Below are 20,223 nucleotides of genomic sequence, written 5' to 3' on the forward strand. Positions count from 1 at the left end.
CCCTCAGCTCTGACCCTCCGACATTGCGGCCCTCCCTTAGTACTGACCCTCTGACAGAGCAACACTCCCTCAGCACTGACCCTCCAACAGTGCGGCATTCCATCAGCACTGACCCTCTGACAGTGCGGCTCTCCCTCAGCACTGACCCGCCGACAGTGCAGCACTCCCTCAGTACTGACCCTCTGACATGGAGGCACTCCCTCAGTACTGACCCTCCAAGTGTGCGGAACTCCCTCATTACTGACCCTCCGACAGTGCGACACTCCCCCAGTACTAACCTCCAACAGTGTGGCACTCCCTCAGTACTGACCCTCCGACAGTGCGGCACTCACTCAGCACTTACCCTCTGACAGTGCGGCATTCCCTCAGCAATGAACCTCCGACAGTGCGGCACTCCCTCAGCACTGACCCTCTGACAGTGCGGCACTCCCTCAGCACTGACCATCCGAAAGTGCGACACTCCCTCAGTGCTGACTCTCCGACAGTTCCCACTCCCTCAGTACTGACCATCCGACAGTTCGACACTCACTCAGCACTGACCCTCTGACAGTGCGGCACTCCCTCAGTACTGACCCTCCGACATTGCGGCACTCCCTCAGCACTGACCCTCTGATAGTGCAGCACTCCCTCAGCACTAACCCTCTGACAGTGCGGCACTCCGTCAGCACTGACCCTCCGACAGTGCGACACTCCCTCAGTACTGACCCTCCAACACTGTGGCACTCCCTCAGTACTCACCCTTCAACAGTGTGGCCCTCTCTCAGTACTGACCATCCGACAGTGCGGCTCTCCCTCAGCACTGACCCTCCGACAGTGCAGCACTCCCTCAGTACTGACTCTCCGACAGTTCCCACTCCCTCAGTACTGACCCTCCGACAGTGCGACACACCCTCAGTACTGCCCCTCCAACAGTGCGGCACTCCCTCAGTACTGACCCTCCGACAGTGCGGCACTCCCTCAGTCCTTACCCTCCGACATTGCGACACTCCCTCAGTACTGCCCCTCCAACAGTGCGGCACAACCTCAGTACAGATCCTCCGACAGTGCGGCACTCCCTCAGTACTAACACTCCAACAGTGCGGCACTCCCTCAGTACTGACGCTCTGACAGAGCAACACTCCCTCAGCACTGACCCTCCGACATTGCGACCATCCCTCAGTACTGACCATCTACAGTGCGGCGCTCCCTCAGCACTGACCCTCCGACAGTGCGGCATTCCTGCAGTGCTGACCCTCCAACAGTGCAGCAATCCCTCAGTACTGACCCTCCGACAGTGCGGCATTCCCTCAGCACTGACCCTCTGACAGTGCGGCACTCCCTCAGTACTGACCCTCCGACAGTACGACACTCCCCCAGTACTGACCCGCCAACAGTGCGACACTCCCTCAGTACTGACCCTCCGATAGTGCGGCAATCCCTCAGTACTGACCCTCCGACAGTGCGGCACTCCCTCTGCACAGACCCTCTGACAGTGCAGCACTCCCTCAGCACTGACCCACTGACATGGAGGCACTCCCTCAGTACTGACCCTCCAAGTGTGCGGAACTCCCTCATTACTGACCCTCCGACAGTGCGACACTCCCTCAGTACTGAACCTCCAACAGTGCGACACTCCCTCAGTACTGACCCTCCGACAGTGCGGCGGTCCCTCAGTACTGACCCTCCGACAGTGCGGCTGTCCCTCAGCACTGACCCTCCGACAGGGTGGCACTCCCTCAGTCCTGACCATCTACAGTGCGGCTCTCCCTCAGCACTGACCCTCCGACAGTGCGGCACTCCCTCAGTACTGACCCTCTGACAGAGCGACACTCCCTCAGCACTGACCATCCGACATTGCGGCCCTCCCTCAGTACTGACCATCTACAGTGCGGCACTCCCTCAGCACTGACCCCCCGACAGTGCAGCGTCCCCTCAGCACTGACCCTCCGACAGTGCGACACTCCCTCAGCAGTGACCCTCTGACAGTGCTGCACTCACTCAGTACTGACCCTCCGACAGTGCGACACTCCCACAGTACTAACCTCCAACAGTGCGACACTCCCTCAGTACTGACCCTCCGACAGTGCGGCGGTCCCTCAGTACTGACCCTCCGACAGGGTGGCACTCCCTCAGTCCTGACCATCTACAGTGCGGCACTCCATCAGCACTGACCCTCCGACAGTGCGGCTCTCCCTCAGCACTGACCCTCCGACAGTGTGGCACTCCCTCAGCACTGACCCTCTGACAGTGCGGCACTCCCTCAGTACTGACCCTCCGACAGTGCGGCACTCCCTCAGTACTGACCCTCTGACAGAGCGACACTCCCTCAGCACTGACCCTCCGACATTGCGGCCCTCCCTCAGTACTAACCCTCCAACAGTGTGGCACTCCCTCAGTACTGACCCTCCGACATTGCGACACTCCCTCAGTACAGCCCCTCCAACAGTGCGGCACTCCCTCAGTACTGACCCTCCGACAGTGCAGTACTGACCCTCCGACAGTGCGGCACTCCCTCAGTACTGACCCTCCGACATTGCGACACTCCCTCAGTACTGCCCCTCCAACAGAGCAACACTCTCTCAGCACTGACCCTCCGACATTGCGACCATCCCTCAGTACAGACCATCTGCAGTGCAGCACTGCCTCAGGACTAACCCTCCAACAGTGTGGCACGCCCTCAGTACTGACTCTCCGACAGTTCCCACTCCCTCAGTACTGACCCTCCGACAGTGCAGCACTCCCTCAGCACTGACCCTCCAACAGTGCGGCATTCCCTCAGCACTGACTCTCCGACAGTTCCCACTCCCTCAGTACTGACCCTCCGAAAGTGCGACACTCCCTCAGTACTGACCCTACGACAGTGCGGCACTCCCTTAGTACTGACCCTCCGACATTGCGACACTCCCTCAGTACTGCCCCTCCAACAGTGCGGCACTCCCTCAGTACTGACCCTCCGACAGTGCAGTACTGACCCTCCGACAGTGCGGCACTCCCTCAGTACTGACCCTCCGACATTGCGACACTCCCTCAGTACTGCCCCTCCAACAGTGCGGCACTCCCTCAGTACTGACCCTCCGACAGTGCAGTACTGACCCTCCGACAGTGCGGCACTCCCTCAGTACTGACCCTCCGACATTGCGACACTCCCTCAGTACTGCCCCTCCAACAGTGCGGCACTCCCTCAGTACTGACCCTCCGACAGTGCGACACTCCCTCAGCACTGACCCTCCGACAGTGCGGCACTCCCTCAGCACTGACCCTCCAACACTGCGGCACTCCCTCAGTACTGACCCTCCGACAGTGCGACACTCCCTCAGCACTGACCCTCCGACATTGCGGCTCTCCCTCAGCACTGACCCTCCGACAGTGCGGCACTCCCTCAGCACTGACCCTCCGACATTGCGGCACTCCCTCAGTACTGACCATCTACAGTGCGGCATTCCATCAGCACTGACCCGCCGACAGTGCGGCACTCCCTCAGTACTGACCCTCCGATTGTGCGGCAATCCCTCAGTACTGACCCTCCGACAGTGCGGCACTCCCTCAGCACAGACCCTCCGACAGTGCAGCACTCCCTCAGTACTGATCCTCTGACATGGAGGCACTCCCTCAGTACTGACCCTCCAACAGTTCGGCACTCCCTCAGTACTGACCCTCCAACAGTTCGGCACTCCCTCAGTGCTGACCCTCCAACAGTGCAGCACTCCCTCAGTACTGACCCTCCGACAGTGCGACACTCCCTGAGAACTGACCCTCCAACAGTGCGGCACTCCCTCAGTACTGACCCTGCGACAGTGCGGCACTCCCTCAGTACTGACCCTCCGACAGTGCGGCACTCCCTCAGTACTGACCCTCCGACAGTGCTGCACTCCGTCAGTACTGAACCTCTGACAGTGCAGCACTCCCTCAGTACTGACCCTCCGACAGTGCGGCACTCCCTCAGTACTGACCCTCCGACAGTGCGGCACTCCCTCAGTACTGAACCTCCGACAGTGCGGCACTCCCTCAGTACTGACCCTCCGACAGTGCGGCACTCCCTCAGCACTGACCCTCCGACAGTACGGCACTCCCTCAGCACTGACCCTCTGACTGTGCGGGATTTCCTCAGGACTGACCCCCTGACAGAGCGAGACTCCCTCAGTGCTGACCCTCCAACAGTGCGGCACTTCCTCAGTACTGACCCTCCGACAGTGCGTCTTTCCCTCAGTACTGACCCTCTGACTATGTGCCACTCCCTCAGCATTGACCCTCCGACAGTGCGGCACTCCCTCAGCACTGACCCTCTGACAGTGCGGCACTCCCTCAGCATTGACCCACCGACAGTGCGGCATTCCCTCACCACTGACCCTCCGACAGTGCGGCACTCCCTCAGTACTGACCCTCCAACATTGCGGCACCCCCTCAGCATTGACCCACCGACAGTGCGGCATTCCCTCACCACTGACCCTCCGACAGTGCTGCACTCCCTCAGTACTGACCCGCCGACAGTGCAGCACTCCCTCAGCACTGACCCTCCGACAGTGCAGTACTGACCCTCCGACAGTGCGGCATTCCCTCACCACTGACCCTCCGACATTGCGACACTCCCTCAGTACTGCCCCTCCAACAGTGCGGCACTCCCTCAGTACTGACCCTCCGACAGTGCAGTACTGACCCACCGACAGTGCGGCATTCCCTCACCACTGACCCTCCGACAGTGCTGCACTCCCTCAGTACTGCCCCTCCAACAGTGCGGCACTCCCTCAGTACTGACCCTCCGACAGTGCAGTACTGACCCACCGACAGTGCGGCATTCCCTCACCACTGACCCTCCGACAGTGCTGCACTCCCTCAGTACTGACCCGCCGACAGTGCAGCACTCCCTCAGCACTGACCCTCCGACAGTGCGGCACTCCCTCAGTACTGACCCTCCGACAATGCGGCACTCCCTCAGTACTGACCCTCCGACAGTGCGGCACTCCCTCAGTACTGACCCTCCGACAGTGCGGCACTCCCTCAGTCCTGACCCTCCGACAGTGCGGCATTCCCTCAGCACTGACCCTCCAACAGTGCGGCACTCCCTCAGCACTGACCCTCCGACAGTGCGGCACTCCCTCAGCACTGACGCTCCCTCAGCACTGACCCTCTGACAGTGCGGCACTCCGTCAGCACTGACCCTCCGACAGTGCGGCACTCCCTCAGCACTGACACTCCGACAGTGAGACACTCCCTCAGTACTGACCCTCCAACAGTGCGGCACTCCCTCAGTACTGACCCTCCGACAGTGCGGCACTCCCTCAGTACTGACCCTCCGACAGTGCGGCACTCCCTCAGCACTGACCCTCTGACATTGCGGCACTCCCTCAGTACTGACCATCTACAGTGCGGCATTCCATCAGCACTGACCCTCCGACAGTGCGGCTCTCCCTCAGCACTGACCCTCCGACAGTGCGGCACTCCCTCAGCACTGACCCTCTGACAGTGTGGCACTCACTCAGCACTGACCCTCTGACAGTGTGGCACTCCCTCAGCACAGACCCTCTGACTGTGCGGGATTTCCTCAGGACTGACCCCCTGACAGAGCGAGACTCCCTCAGTGCTGACCCTCCAACAGTGCAGCACTCCCTCAGTACTGACCCTCCGACAGTGCGACACTCCCTCAGCACTGACCCTCCGACATTGCGGCTCTCCCTCAGCACTGACCCTCCGACAGTGCGGCACTCCCTCAGCACTGACCCTCCGACATTGCGGCACTCCCTCAGTACTGACCATCTACAGTGCGGCATTCCATCAGCACTGACCCTCCGACAGTGCGGCACTCCCTCAGTACTGACCCTCCGATTGTGCGGCAATCCCTCAGTACTGACCCTCCGACAGTGCGGCACTCCCTCAGCACAGACCCTCCGACAGTGCGGCACTCCCTCAGTACTGATCCTCTGACATGGAGGCACTCCCTCAGTACTGACCCTCCAACAGTTCGGCACTCCCTCAGTACTGACCCTCCAACAGTGCGACCCCCTGACAGAGCGAGACTCCCTCAGTGCTGACCCTCCAACAGTGCAGCACTCCCTCAGTACTGACCCTCCGACAGTGCGACACTCCCTGAGAACTGACCCTCCAACAGTGCGGCACTCCCTCAGTACTGACCCTGCGACAGTGCGGCACTCCCTCAGTACTGACCCTCCGACAGTGCGGCACTCCCTCAGTACTGACCCTCCGACAGTGCGGCACTCCCTCAGTACTGAACCTCCGACAGTGCAGCACTCCCTCAGTACTGACCCTCCGACAGTGCGGCACTCCCTCAGTACTGACCCTCCGACAGTGCGGCACTCCCTCAGTACTGAACCTCCGACAGTGCGACACTCCCTCAGTACTGCCCCTCCAACAGTGCGGCACTCCCTCAGTACTGACCCTCCGACAGTGCAGTACTGACCCACCGACAGTGCTGCATTCCCTCACCACTGACCCTCCGACAGTGCTGCACTCCCTCAGTACTGACCCGCCGACAGTGCGGCATTCCCTCAGCACTGACCCTCCGACAGTACGGCACTCCCTCAGCACTGACCCTCTGACTGTGCGGGATTTCCTCAGGACTGACCCCCTGACAGAGCGAGACTCCCTCAGTGCTGACCCTCCAACAGTGCGGCATTCCCTCACCACTGACCCTCCGACATTGCGACACTCCCTCAGTACTGCCCCTCCAACAGTGCGGCACTCCCTCAGTACTGACCCTCCGACAGTGCAGTACTGACCCACCGACAGTGCGGCATTCCCTCACCACTGACCCTCCGACAGTGCTGCACTCCCTCAGTACTGACCCGCCGACAGTGCAGCACTCCCTCAGCACTGACCCTCCGACAGTGCAGTACTGACCCTCCGACAGTGCGGCATTCCCTCACCACTGACCCTCCGACATTGCGACACTCCCTCAGTACTGCCCCTCCAACAGTGCGGCACTCCCTCAGTACTGACCCTCCGACAGTGCAGTACTGACCCACCGACAGTGCGGCATTCCCTCACCACTGACCCTCCGACAGTGCTGCACTCCCTCAGTACTGACCCGCCGACAGTGCAGCACTCCCTCAGCACTGACCCTCCGACAGTGCGGCACTCCCTCAGTACTGACCCTCCGACAGTGCGGCACTCCCTCAGTACTGACCCTCCGACAGTGCGGCACTCCCTCAGTACTGCCCCTCCAACAGTGCGGCACTCCCTCAGTACTGACCCTCCGACAGTGCAGTACTGACCCTCCGACAGTGCGGCACTCCCTCAGTACTGACCCTCCGACATTGCGACACTCCCTCAGTACTGCCCCTCCAACAGTGCGGCACTCCCTCAGTACTGACCCTCCGACAGTGCGACACTCCCTCAGCACTGACCCTCCGACAGTGCAGCACTCCCTCAGCACTGACCCTCCAACACTGCGGCACTCCCTCAGTACTGACCCTCCGACAGTGCGACACTCCCTCAGCACTGACCCTCCGACATTGCGGCTCTCCCTCAGCACTGACCCTCCGACAGTGCGGCACTCCCTCAGCACTGACCCTCCGACATTGCGGCACTCCCTCAGTACTGACCATCTACAGTGCGGCATTCCATCAGCACTGACCCTCCGACAGTGCGGCACTCCCTCAGTACTGACCCTCCGATTGTGCGGCAATCCCTCAGTACTGACCCTCCGACAGTGCGGCACTCCCTCAGCACAGACCCTCCGACAGTGCGGCACTCCCTCAGTACTGATCCTCTGACATGGAGGCACTCCCTCAGTACTGACCCTCCAACAGTTCGGCACTCCCTCAGTACTGACCCTCCAACAGTGCGACCCCCTGACAGAGCGAGACTCCCTCAGTGCTGACCCTCCAACAGTGCAGCACTCCCTCAGTACTGACCCTCCGACAGTGCGACACTCCCTGAGAACTGACCCTCTAACAGTGCGGCACTCCCTCAGTACTGACCCTGCGACAGTGCGGCACTCCCTCAGTACTGACCCTCCGACAGTGCGGCACTCCCTCAGTACTGACCCTCCGACAGTGCGGCACTCCCTCAGTACTGAACCTCCGACAGTGCAGCACTCCCTCAGTACTGACCCTCCAACAGTTCGGCACTCCCTCAGTACTGACCCTCCAACAGTGCGACCCCCTGACAGAGCGAGACTCCCTCAGTGCTGACCCTCCAACAGTGCAGCACTCCCTCAGTACTGACCCTCCGACAGTGCGACACTCCCTGAGAACTGACCCTCCAACAGTGCGGCACTCCCTCAGTACTGACCCTGCGACAGTGCGGCACTCCCTCAGTACTGACCCTCCGACAGTGCGGCACTCCCTCAGTACTGACCCTCCGACAGTGCGGCACTCCCTCAGTACTGACCCTCCGACAGTGCGGCACTCCCTCAGTACTGAACCTCCGACAGTGCGGCACTCCCTCAGTACTGACCCTCCGACAGTGCAGCATTCCCTCAGCACTGACCCTCCGACAGTACGGCACTCCCTCAGCACTGACCCTCTGACTGTGCGGGATTTCCTCAGGACTGACCCCCTGACAGAGCGAGACTCCCTCAGTGCTGACCCTCCAACAGTGCGGCACTTCCTCAGTACTGACCCTCCGACAGTGCGTCTTTCCCTCAGTACTGACCCTCTGACTATGTGCCACTCCCTCAGCATTGACCCTCCGACAGTGCGGCACTCCCTCAGCACTGACCCTCTGACAGTGCGGCACTCCCTCAGCATTGACCCACCGACAGTGCGGCATTCCCTCACCACTGACCCTCCGACAGTGCGGCACTCCCTCAGTACTGACCCTCCAACAGTGCGGCACTCCCTCAGTACTGACCCTCCAACATTGCGGCACCCCCTCAGCATTGACCCACCGACAGTGCGGCATTCCCTCACCACTGACCCTCCGACAGTGCTGCACTCCCTCAGTACTGACCCGCCGACAGTGCAGCACTCCCTCAGCACTGACCCTCCGACAGTGCAGTACTGACCCTCCGACAGTGCGGCATTCCCTCACCACTGACCCTCCGACATTGCGACACTCCCTCAGTACTGCCCCTCCAACAGTGCGGCACTCCCTCAGTACTGACCCTCCGACAGTGCAGTACTGACCCACCGACAGTGCGGCATTCCCTCACCACTGACCCTCCGACAGTGCTGCACTCCCTCAGTACTGACCCGCCGACAGTGCGGCACTCCCTCAGTACTGACCCTCCGACAGTGCGGCACTCCCTCAGTACTGACCCTCCGACAGTGCGGCACTCCCTCAGTACTGACCCTCCGACAGTGCGGCACTCCCTCAGTACTGACCCTCCGACAGTGCGGCACTCCCTCAGTCCTGACCCTCCGACAGTGCGGCATTCCCTCAGCACTGACCCTCCAACAGTGCGGCACTCCCTCAGCACTGACCCTCCGACAGTGCGGCACTCCCTCAGCACTGACGCTCCCTCAGCACTGACCCTCTGACAGTGCGGCACTCCGTCAGCACTGACCCTCCGACAGTGCGGCACTCCCTCAGCACTGACACTCCGACAGTGAGACACTCCCTCAGTACTGACCCTCCAACAGTGCGGCACTCCCTCAGTACTGACCCTCCGACAGTGCGGCACTCCCTCAGTACTGACCCTCCGACAGTGCGGCACTCCCTCAGCACTGACCCTCCGACATTGCGGCACTCCCTCAGTACTGACCATCTACAGTGCGGCATTCCATCAGCACTGACCCTCCGACAGTGCGGCTCTCCCTCAGCACTGACCCTCCGACAGTGCGGCACTTCCTCAGCACTGACCCTCTGACAGTGTGGCACTCCCTCAGCACTGACCCTCTGACAGTGTGGCACTCACTCAGCACTGACCCTCTGACAGTGTGGCACTCCCTCAGCACAGACCCTCTGACTGTGCGGGATTTCCTCAGGACTGACCCCCTGACAGAGCGAGACTCCCTCAGTGCTGACCCTCCAACAGTGCAGCACTCCCTCAGTACTGACCCTCCGACAGTGCGACACTCCCTGAGAACTGACCCTCCAACAGTGCGGCACTCCCTCAGTACTGACCCTGCGACAGTGCGGCACTCCCTCAGTACTGACCCTCCGACAGTGCGGCACTCCCTCAGTACTGACCCTCCGACAGTGCGGCACTCCCTCAGTACTGAACCTCCGACAGTGCAGCACTCCCTCAGTACTGACCCTCCGACAGTGCGGCACTCCCTCAGTACTGACCCTCCGACAGTGCGGCACTCCCTCAGTACTGAACCTCCGACAGTGCGGCACTCCCTCAGTACTGACCCTCCGACAGTGCGGCATTCCCTCAGCACTGACCCTCCGACAGTACGGCACTCCCTCAGCACTGACCCTCTGACTGTGCGGGATTTCCTCAGGACTGACCCCCTGACAGAGCGAGACTCCCTCAGTGCTGACCCTCCAACAGTGCGGCATTCCCTCACCACTGACCCTCCGACATTGCGACACTCCCTCAGTACTGCCCCTCCAACAGTGCGGCACTCCCTCAGTACTGACCCTCCGACAGTGCAGTACTGACCCACCGACAGTGCGGCATTCCCTCACCACTGACCCTCCGACAGTGCTGCACTCCCTCAGTACTGACCCGCCGACAGTGCAGCACTCCCTCAGCACTGACCCTCCGACAGTGCAGTACTGACCCTCCGACAGTGCGGCATTCCCTCACCTCTGACCCTCCGACATTGCGACACTCCCTCAGTACTGCCCCTCCAACAGTGCGGCACTCCCTCAGTACTGACCCTCCGACAGTGCAGTACTGACCCACCGACAGTGCGGCATTCCCTCACCACTGACCCTCCGACAGTGCTGCACTCCCTCATTACTGACCCGCCGACAGTGCAACACTCCCTCAGCACTGACCCTCCGACAGTGCGGCACTCCCTCAGTACTGACCCTCCGACAGTGCGGCACACCCTCATTACTGACCCTCCGACAGTGCGGCACTCCCTCAGTACTGCCCCTCCAACAGTGCGGCACTCCCTCAGTACTGACCCTCCGACAGTGCAGTACTGACCCTCCGACAGTGCGGCACTCCCTCAGTACTGACCCTCCGACATTGCGACACTCCCTCAGTACTGCCCCTCCAACAGTGCGGCACTCCCTCAGTACTGACCCTCCGACAGTGCGACACTCCCTCAGCACTGACCCTCCGACAGTGCGGCACTCCCTCAGCACTGACCCTCCAACACTGCGGCACTCCCTCAGTACTGACCCTCCGACAGTGCGACACTCCCTCAGCACTGACCCTCCGACATTGCGGCTCTCCCTCAGCACTGACCCTCCGACAGTGCGGCACTCCCTCAGCACTGACCCTCCGACATTGCGGCACTCCCTCAGTACTGACCATCTACAGTGCGGCATTCCATCAGCACTGACCCTCCGACAGTGCGGCACTCCCTCAGTACTGACCCTCCGATTGTGCGGCAATCCCTCAGTACTGACCCTCCGACAGTGCGGCACTCCCTCAGCACAGACCCTCCGACAGTGCGGCACTCCCTCAGTACTGATCCTCTGACATGGAGGCACTCCCTCAGTACTGACCCTCCAACAGTTCGGCACTCCCTCAGTACTGACCCTCCGACAGTGCGGCACTCCCTCAGTACTGACCCTCCGACAGTGCGGCACTCCCTCAGTACTGAACCTCCGACAGTGCAGCACTCCCTCAGTACTGACCCTCCGACAGTGCGGCACTCCCTCAGTACTGAACCTCCGACAGTGCGGCACTCCCTCAGTACTGACCCTCCGACAGTGCGGCATTCCCTCAGCACTGACCCTCCGACAGTACGGCACTCCCTCAGCACTGACCCTCTGACTGTGCGGGATTTCCTCAGGACTGACCCCCTGACAGAGCGAGACTCCCTCAGTGCTGACCCTCCAACAGTGCGGCACTTCCTCAGTACTGACCCTCCGACAGTGCGTCTTTCCCTCAGTACTGACCCTCTGACTATGTGCCACTCCCTCAGCATTGACCCTCCGACAGTGCGGCACTCCCTCAGCACTGACCCTCTGACAGTGCGGCACTCCCTCAGCATTGACCCACCGACAGTGCGGCATTCCCTCACCACTGACCCTCCGACAGTGCGGCACTCCCTCAGTACTGACCCTCCAACATTGCGGCACCCCCTCAGCATTGACCCACCGACAGTGCGGCATTCCCTCACCACTGACCCTCCGACAGTGCTGCACTCCCTCAGTACTGACCCGCCGACAGTGCAGCACTCCCTCAGCACTGACCCTCCGACAGTGCGGCATTCCCTCACCACTGACCCTCCGACATTGCGACACTCCCTCAGTACTGCCCCTCCAACAGTGCGGCACTCCCTCAGTACTGACCCTCCGACAGTGCGGCACTCCCTCAGTACTGACCCTCCGACAGTGCGGCACTCCCTCAGTCCTGACCCTCCGACAGTGCGGCATTCCCTCAGCACTGACCCTCCAACAGTGCGGCACTCCCTCAGCACTGACCCTCCGACAGTGCGGCACTCCCTCAGCACTGACACTCCCTCAGCACTGACCCTCTGACAGTGCGGCACTCCGTCAGCACTGACCCTCCGACAGTGTGGCACTCCCTCAGCACTGACACTCCGACAGTGAGACACTCCCTCAGTACTGACCCTCCAACAGTGCGGCACTCCCTCAGTACTGACCCTCCGACAGTGCGGCACTCCCTCAGTACTGACCCTCCGACAGTGCGGCACTCCCTCAGCACTGACCCTCCGACATTGCGGCACTCCCTCAGTACTGACCATCTACAGTGCGGCATTCCATCAGCACTGACCCTCCGACAGTGCGGCTCTCCCTCAGCACTGACCCTCCGACAGTGCGGCACTTCCTCAGCACTGACCCTCTGACAGTGTGGCACTCCCTCAGCACTGACCCTCTGACAGTGTGGCACTCACTCAGCACTGACCCTCTGACAGTGTGGCACTCCCTCAGCACAGACCCTCTGACTGTGCGGGATTTCCTCAGGACTGACCCCCTGACAGAGCGAGACTCCCTCAGTGCTGACCCTCCAACAGTGCAGCACTCCCTCAGTACTGACCCTCCGACAGTGCGACACTCCCTGAGAACTGACCCTCCAACAGTGCGGCACTCCCTCAGTACTGACCCTGCGACAGTGCGGCACTCCCTCAGTACTGACCCTCCGACAGTGCGGCACTCCCTCAGTACTGACCCTCCGACAGTGCGGCACTCCCTCAGTACTGAACCTCCGACAGTGCAGCACTCCCTCAGTACTGACCCTCCGACAGTGCGGCACTCCCTCAGTACTGACCCTCCGACAGTGCGGCACTCCCTCAGTACTGAACCTCCGACAGTGCGGCACTCCCTCAGTACTGACCCTCCGACAGTGCGGCATTCCCTCAGCACTGACCCTCCGACAGTACGGCACTCCCTCAGCACTGACCCTCTGACTGTGCGGGATTTCCTCAGGACTGACCCCCTGACAGAGCGAGACTCCCTCAGTGCTGACCCTCCAACAGTGCGGCATTCCCTCACCACTGACGCTCCGACATTGCGACACTCCCTCAGTACTGCCCCTCCAACAGTGCGGCACTCCCTCAGTACTGACCCTCCGACAGTGCAGTACTGACCCACCGACAGTGCGGCATTCCCTCACCACTGACCCTCCGACAGTGCTGCACTCCCTCAGTACTGACCCGCCGACAGTGCAGCACTCCCTCAGCACTGACCCTCCGACAGTGCAGTACTGACCCACCGACAGTGCGGCATTCCCTCACCACTGACCCTCCGACATTGCGACTCTCCCTCAGTACTGCCCCTCCAACAGTGCGGCACTCCCTCAGTACTGACCCTCCGACAGTGCAGTACTGACCCACCGACAGTGCGGCATTCCCTCACCACTGACCCTCCGACAGTGCTGCACTCCCTCAGTACTGACCCGCCGACAGTGCAGCACTCCCTCAGCACTGACCCTCCGACAGTGCGGCACTCCCTCAGTACTGACCCTCCGACAGTGCGGCACTCCCTCAGTACTGAACCTCCGACAGTGCGGCACTCCCTCAGTACTGACCCTCCGACAGTGCGGCACTCCCTCAGTACTGACCCTCCGACAGTGCGGCATTCCCTCAGCACTGACCCTCCAACAGTGCGGCACTCCCTCAGCATTGACCCTCCGACAGTGCGGCACTCCCTCAGCACTGACGCTCCCTCAGCACTGACCCTCTGACAGTGCGGCACTCCGTCAGCACTGACCCTCCGACAGTGCGGCACTCCCTCAGCACTGACACTCCGACAGTGAGACACTCCCTCAGTACTGACCCTCCAACAGTGCGGCACTCCCTCAGTACTGACCCTCCGTCAGTGCGGCACTCCCTCAGTACTGACCCTCCGACATTGCGACACTCCCTCAGTACTGCCCCTCCAACAGTGCGGCACTCCCTCAGTACTGACCCTCCGACAGTGCAGTACTGACCCTCCGACAGTGCGGCACTCCCTCAGTACTGACCCTCCGACATTGCGACACTCCCTCAGTACTGCCCCTCCAACAGAGCAACACTCCCTCAGCACTGACCCTCCGACATTGCGACCATCCCTCAGTACTGACCATCTGCAGTGCAGCACTGTCTCAGGACTAACCCTCCAACAGTGTGGCACGCCCTCAGTACTGACTCTCCGACAGTTCCCACTCCCTCAGTACTGACCCTCCGACAGTGCAGCACTCCCTCAGCACTGACCCTCCAACAGTGCGGCACTCCCTCAGCACTGACTCTCCGACAGTTCCCACTCCCTCAGTACTGACCCTCCGAAAGTGCGACACTCCCTCAGTACTGACACTACGACAGTGCGGCACTCCCTTAGTACTGACCCTCCGACATTGCGACACTCCCTCAGTACTGCCCCTCCAACAGTGCGGCACTCCCTCAGTACTAACCCTCCGACAGTGCAGTACTGACCCTCCGACAGTGCGGCACTCCCTCAGTACTGACCCTCCGACATTGCGACACTCCCTCAGTACTGCCCCTCCAACAGTGCGGCACTCCCTCAGTACTGACCCTCCGACAGTGCAGTACTGACCCTCCGACAGTGCGGCACTCCCTCAGTACTGACCCTCCGACATTGCGACACTCCCTCAGTACTGCCCCTCCAACAGTGCGGCACTCCCTCAGTACTGACCCTCCGACAGTGCGACACTCCCTCAGCACTGACCCTCCGACAGTGCGGCACTCCCTCAGCACTGACCCTCCAACACTGCGGCACTCCCTCAGTACTGACCCTCCGACAGTGCGACACTCCCTCAGCACTGACCCTCCGACAGTGCGACACTCCCTCAGTACTGACCCTCCGACATTGCGGCTCTCCCTCAGCACTGACCCTCCGACAGTGCGGCACTCCCTCAGCACTGACCCTCCGACATTGCGGCACTCCCTCAGTACTGACCATCTACAGTGCGGCATTCCATCAGCACTGACCCTCCGACAGTGCGGCACTCCCTCAGTACTGACCCTCCGATTGTGCGGCAATCCCTCAGTACTGACCCTCCGACAGTGCGGCACTCCCTCAGCACAGACCCTCCAACAGTGCGGCACTCCCTCAGTACTGATCCTCTGACATGGAGGCACTCCCTCAGTACTGACCCTCCAACAGTTCGGCACTCCCTCAGTACTGACCCTCCAACAGTGCGACACTCCCTCAGTACTGACCCTCTGACAGTGCGACACTCCCTCAGTACTGACCCTCTGACAGTGCGGCACTCCCTCAGTACTGACCCTCCAACAGTTCGGCACTCCCTCAGTACTGACCCTCCGACAGTGCGGCACTCCCTCAGTACTGACCCTCCGACAGTGCGACACTCCTTCAGCACTGACCCTCCGACGGTGCGGCACTCCCTCATCACTGACCCTCTGATAGTGCAGCATTCCCTCAGTACTGACCCTCCGACAGTGCGGTGGTCCCTCAGCACTGACCCTCCGACAGTGCGGCACTCCCTCTGCACTGACCATCCGACATTGCGGCTCTTCCTCAGTACTGACCATCTACAGTGCGGCATTCCATCAGCACTGACCCTCCGACAGTGCGGCTCTCCCTCAGCACTGACCATACGACAGTGAGGCACTCCCTCAGCACTGACCCTCTGACAGTGCGGCACTCCCTCAGTACTGACCCTCCGACAGTGCGGCACTCCCTCAACACTAACCCTCCGACAGTGCGGCACTCCCTCAGTACTGTCCCTCTGACAGAGCAACACTCCCTCAGCAGTGACCATCCGACATTGCGGCCCTCCCTCAGTACTGACCAGCTACAGTGCGGCACTCCCTCAGCACTGACACTCCCACAGTGCGGCGCTCCCTCAGTACTGACCCTCCGACAGTGCGGCACTCCCGCAGCACTGACCCTCCGACATTGCGGCTCTCCCTCAGCACTGACCATCCGACAGTGCGGCACTCCCTCAGCACTGACCCTCCGACATTGCGGCACTCCCTCAGTACTGACCATCTACAGTGCGGCATTCCATCAGCACTGACCCTCCGACAGTGCGGCTCTCCCTCAGCACTGACCCTCCGACAGTGCGGCACTTCCTCAGCACTGACCCTCTGACAGTGTGGCACTCCCTCAGCACTGACCCTCTGACAGTGTGGCACTCACTCAGCACTGACCCTCTGACAGTGTGGCACTCCCTCAGCACAGACCCTCTGACTGTGCGGGATTTCCTCAGGACTGACCCCCTGACAGAGCGAGACTCCCTCAGTGCTGACCCTCCAACAGTGCAGCACTCCCTCAGTACTGACCCTCCGACAGTGCGACACTCCCTGAGAACTGACCCTCCAACAGTGCGGCACTCCCTCAGTACTGACCCTGCGACAGTGCGGCACTCCCTCAGTACTGACCCTCCGACAGTGCGGCACTCCCTCAGTACTGACCCTCCGACAGTGCGGCACTCCCTCAGTACTGAACCTCCGACAGTGCGGCACTCCCTCAGTACTGACCCTCCGACAGTGCGGCACTCCCTCAGTACTGACCCTCCGACAGTGCGGCACTCCCTCAGTACTGAACCTCCGACAGTGCGGCACTCCCTCAGTACTGACCCTCCGACAGTGCGGCATTCCCTCAGCACTGACCCTCCGACAGTACGGCACTCCCTCAGCACTGACCCTCTGACTGTGCGGGATTTCCTCAGGACTGACCCCCTGACAGAGCGAGACTCCCTCAGTGCTGACCCTCCAACAGTGCGGCACTTCCTCAGTACTGACCCTCCGACAGTGCGTCTTTCCCTCAGTACTGACCCTCTGACTATGTGCCACTCCCTCAGCATTGACCCTCCGACAGTGCGGCACTCCCTCAGCACTGACCCTCTGACAGTGCGGCACTCCCTCAGCATTGACCCACCGACAGTGCGGCATTCCCTCACCACTGACCCTCCGACAGTGCGGCACTCCCTCAGTACTGACCCTCCAACATTGCGGCACCCCTTCAGCATTGACCCACCGACAGTGCGGCATTCCCTCACCACTGACCCTCCGACAGTGCTGCACTCCCTCAGTACTGACCCGCCGACAGTGCAGCACTCCCTCAGCACTGACCCTCCGACAGTGCAGTACTGACCCTCCGACAGTGCGGCATTCCCTCACCACTGACCCTCCGACATTGCGACACTCCCTCAGTACTGCCCCTCCAACAGTGCGGCACTCCCTCAGTACTGACCCTCCGACAGTGCAGTACTGACCCACCGACAGTGCGGCATTCCCTCACCACTGACCCTCCGACAGTGCTGCACTCCCTCAGTACTGACCCGCCGACAGTGCAGCACTCCCTCAGCACTGACCCTCCGACAGTGCGGCACTCCCTCAGTACTGACCCTCCGACAGTGCGGCACTCCCTCAGTACTGACCCTCCGACAGTGCGGCACTCCCTCAGTACTGACCCTCCGACAGTGCGGCACTCCCTCAGTACAGACCCTCCGACAGTGCGGCATTCCCTCAGCACTGACCCTCCAACAGTGCGGCACTCCCTCAGCATTGACCCTCCGACAGTGCGGCACTCCCTCAGCACTGACGCTCCCTCAGCACTGACCCTCTGACAGTGCGGCACTCCGTCAGCACTGACCCTCCGACAGTGCGGCACTCCCTCAGCACTGACACTCCGACAGTGAGACACTCCCTCAGTACTGCCCCTCCAACAGTGCGGCACTCCCTCAGTACTGACCCTCCGACAGTGCAGTACTGACCCTCCGACAGTGCGGCACTCCCTCAGTACTGACCCTCCGACAGTGCGGCAGTCCCTCAGTACTGACACTCGGACAGTGCGGAATTCCCTCAGTACTGACCCTCCGACAGTGCGGCACTCCCTCAGTACTGACCCTCCGACAGTGCGGCACTCCCTCAGTACTGACCCTCCGACAGTGCGGCACACTCTCAGTACTGACCCTCTGACAAATCTCGCTCCCTCAGCACTGAACCTCTGACAGTGCGGCACACACTCAGCACTGACCCTTCGACAGTGCGGCACTCCCTCAGTACTGACCATCCGACAGTGCGGCACTCCCTCAGTACTGACCATCCGACAGTGCAGCACTCCCTCTGTACTGACCCTCCGACTGTGCGGCACACTCTCGGTACTGACCCTCTGACAAATCCCCGCTCATTCAGCACTGACCCTCCGACAGTGCAGCACTCCCTCAGCACTGACCCTCCGAAGGTGCTGCACTCCCTCAGCACAGACCCTCCGACAGTGCGGCACCTCCTCAGCACTGACCCTTCAACAGTGCGGCACTCCATCAGCACTGACCCTCTGACAGTATGGCACTCCCTCAGCATTGACCCTCTGACTGTGCTGCACTCCCTCAGTACAGACCCTCCGACAGTCTGGCACTCCCTCAGTACCGACACTCCGACAGTGCGGAATTCCCTCAGTACTGACCCTCCGACAGTGCGGCACTCCCTCAGTACTGACCCTCCGACAGTCTGGCACTCCCTCAGTACTGACACTCCGACAGTGCGGAATTCCCTCAGTACTGACTCTCCGACAGTGCGGGACTCCCTCAGTACTGACTCTCCGACAGTGTGGCACTCCCTCAGTACTGACCCTCCGACAGTGCGGGACTCCCTCAGTACTGACCCTCCGACAGTGCGGCACTCACTCAGTACTGACACTCCGACAGTGCGGAATTCCCTCAGTACTGACCCTCCGACAGTGCGGCACTCCCTCAGTACTGACCCTCCGACAGTGCGGCACTCCCTCAGTACTGACCCTCCGACAGTGTGGCACACTCTCAGTACTGACCCTCTGACAAATCTCGCTCCCTCAGCACTGAACCTCTGACAGTGCGGCACTCCCTCAGTACTGACCATCCGACAGTGCAGCACTCCCTCAGTACTGACCCTCCGACAGTGTGGCACACTCTCAGTACTGACCCTCTGACAAATCCCGCTCATTCAGCACTGAACCTCTGACAGTGCGACGCCCCCTCAGTACTGACCCTCCGACAGTACGGAAATCCCTCAGCACTGACCCTCCGACAGTGCGGCACTCCCTCAGTAGTTACCCTCCGACAGTGCGGCACTCCCACAGCACTGACCCTCCGACAGTGTGGCACTCCCTCTGTACTGACCCTCCGACAGTGCTGCACTCCCTCAGTACTGACCCTCTGACAGAGCAACACTCCTTCAGCACTGAACCTTGACAGTGCAGCACTCCCTCAAACTACCCTCCGACAGTGCGGCACTCCGTCAGCACTGACCCTCTGACAGTGCGGCGCCCCCTCAGTACTGACCCTCCGACAGTGCGGCACTCCCTCAGCACTGACCCTCCGACTGTGCGGCACCCCCTCAGCACTGACCCTTCAACAGTGCGGCACTCCATCAGCACTGACCATCTGACAGTACGGCACTCCCTCAGCATTGACCCTCCGACAGTGCGGCACTCTCTCAGTACTGACCCTCCGACAGTGCTGCACTCCCTCAGTGCTGACCCTCCGACAGTGCGGCACTCCCTCAGTACGGACGCTCCGACAGTGCAGAATTCCCTCAGTACTGACCCTCCGACTGTGTGACAAACCCTCAGTACTGACCCTCCTACAGTGCGGCACTCCCTCAGTACTGACCCTCCGACAGTGCGGCACTCCCTCAGTACTGACCCTCCGACAGTGCAGCATTCCCTCAGGACTGACCCTCTGACTATGCGCCACTCCCTCAGTACTGACCCGCCGACAGTGCGGCACTCCCTCAGTCCTGACCCTCCGACAGTGCGGCACTCCCTCAGTACTTACCCTCCGACAGTGCGGAATTCCCTCAGTACTGA

This window comes from Chiloscyllium plagiosum, unplaced genomic scaffold (genome assembly GCF_037043375.1).
Source record: "Chiloscyllium plagiosum isolate Xiang-an unplaced genomic scaffold, Cpla_swu_hap1 HiC_scaffold_53X, whole genome shotgun sequence".
Lineage (NCBI taxonomy): Eukaryota > Metazoa > Chordata > Chondrichthyes > Orectolobiformes > Hemiscylliidae > Chiloscyllium > Chiloscyllium plagiosum.